Raw genomic sequence first — 2500 nt, forward strand, 5'->3', positions numbered from 1 at the left:
CGTGAGTGTTTTTTGCCATGCACACCTCACATTGTCAAAAATGTATGGGAAAAATTCATTTCAATACATTTCAGTTTGATTTGAAATGTCTTTATTATATATTTTAATGGCAATATGCCAAGGTTATATTCCATAAAATGTTAGTATAGAATATAGATTCTTCATATATGTATATATATTCGAGAATTTTTTTCTATTTAAACTAACGTATGGAAAACCAGGCATAAAATCACAATATTACCAGTTTAATATGGCTCAAATTCGAGTTTCATATAGTTATGATTCGATTTATATGCTTCAATATCATTGGTTAGTTAACTTTTGATATTTTCATATTATTTCACATGCCTTCACCGTGAGTGTTTTTTGCCATGCACACCTCACATTGTCAAAAATGTATGGGAAAAATTCATTTCAATACATTTCAGTTTGATTTGAAATGTCTTTATTATATATTTTAGTGCCAATATGCCAAGGTTATATTCCATAACATGTTAGTATAGCTAATATGAATTCTTCATATATGTATATATATTCGAAAATTTTTTCTATTTAAACTAACGTATGGAAAAAACCAGGCATAAAATCACAATATTACCAGTTTAATATGGCTTAAATTCGAGTTTCATATAGTTATGATTCGATTTATATGCTTCAATATCATTGGTTAGTTAACTTTTGATATTTTCATATTATTTCACATGCCTTCACCGTGAGTGTTTTTTGCCATGCACACCTCACATTGTCAAAAATGTATGGGAAAAATTCATTTCAATACATTTCAGTTTGATTTGAAATGTCTTTATTATATATTTTAATGGCAATATGCCAAGGTTATATTCCATAAAATGTTAGTATAGAATATAGATTCTTCATATATGTATATATATTCGAGAATTTTTTTCTATTTAAACTAACGTATGGAAAACCAGGCATAAAATCACAATATTACCAGTTTAATATGGCTCAAATTCGAGTTTCATATAGTTATGATTCGATTTATATGCTTCAATATCATTGGTTAGTTAACTTTTGATATTTTCATATTATATCACATGCCTTCACCGTGAGTGTTTTTTGCCATGCACACCTCACATTGTCAAAAATGTATGGGAAAAATTCATTTCAATACATTTCAGTTTGATTTGAAATGTCTTTATTATATATTTTAGTGCCAATATGCCAAGGTTATATTCCATAACTCTCTATTTAAACTAACGTATGGAAAACCAGGCATAAAATCACAATATTACCAGTTTAATATGGCTTAAATTCGAGTTTCATATAGTTATGATTCGATTTATATGCTTCAATATCATTGGTTAGTTAACTTTTGATATTTTCATATTATTTCACATGCCTTCACCGTGAGTGTTTTTTGCCATGCACACCTCACATTGTCAAAAATGTATGGGAAAAATTCATTTCAATACATTTCAGTTTGATTTGAAATGTCTTTATTATATATTTTAGTGCCAATATGCCAAGGTTATATTCCATAACTCTCTATTTAAACTAACGTATGGAAAACCAGGCATAAAATCACAATATTACCAGTTTAATATGGCTTAAATTCGAGTTTCATATAGTTATGATTCGATTTATATGCTTCAATATCATTGGTTAGTTAACTTTTGATATTTTCATATTATTTCACATGCCTTCACCGTGAGTGTTTTTTGCCATGCACACCTCACATTGTCAAAAATGTATGGGAAAAATTCATTTCAATACATTTCAGTTTGATTTGAAATGTCTTTATTATATATTTTAATGGCAATATGCCAAGGTTATATTCCATAAAATGTTAGTATAGAATATAGATTCTTCATATATGTATATATATTCGAGAATTTTTTTCTATTTAAACTAACGTATGGAAAACCAGGCATAAAATCACAATATTACCAGTTTAATATGGCTCAAATTCGAGTTTCATATAGTTATGATTCGATTTATATGCTTCAATATCATTGGTTAGTTAACTTTTGATATTTTCATATTATATCACATGCCTTCACCGTGAGTGTTTTTTGCCATGCACACCTCACATTGTCAAAAATGTATGGGAAAAATTCATTTCAATACATTTCAGTTTGATTTGAAATGTCTTTATTATATATTTTAGTGCCAATATGCCAAGGTTATATTCCATAACTCTCTATTTAAACTAACGTATGGAAAACCAGGCATAAAATCACAATATTACCAGTTTAATATGGCTTAAATTCGAGTTTCATATAGTTATGATTCGATTTATATGCTTCAATATCATTGGTTAGTTAACTTTTGATATTTTCATATTATTTCACATGCCTTCACCGTGAGTGTTTTTTGCCATGCACACCTCACATTGTCAAAAATGTATGGGAAAAATTCATTTCAATACATTTCAGTTTGATTTGAAATGTCTTTATTATATATTTTAGTGCCAATATGCCAAGGTTATATTCCATAACTCTCTATTTAAACTAACGTATGGAAAACCAGGCATAAAATC

The sequence above is a fragment of the Anastrepha obliqua genome, unplaced genomic scaffold (assembly GCF_027943255.1).
Source record: "Anastrepha obliqua isolate idAnaObli1 unplaced genomic scaffold, idAnaObli1_1.0 ptg000148l, whole genome shotgun sequence".
Classification (NCBI taxonomy): domain Eukaryota; kingdom Metazoa; phylum Arthropoda; class Insecta; order Diptera; family Tephritidae; genus Anastrepha; species Anastrepha obliqua.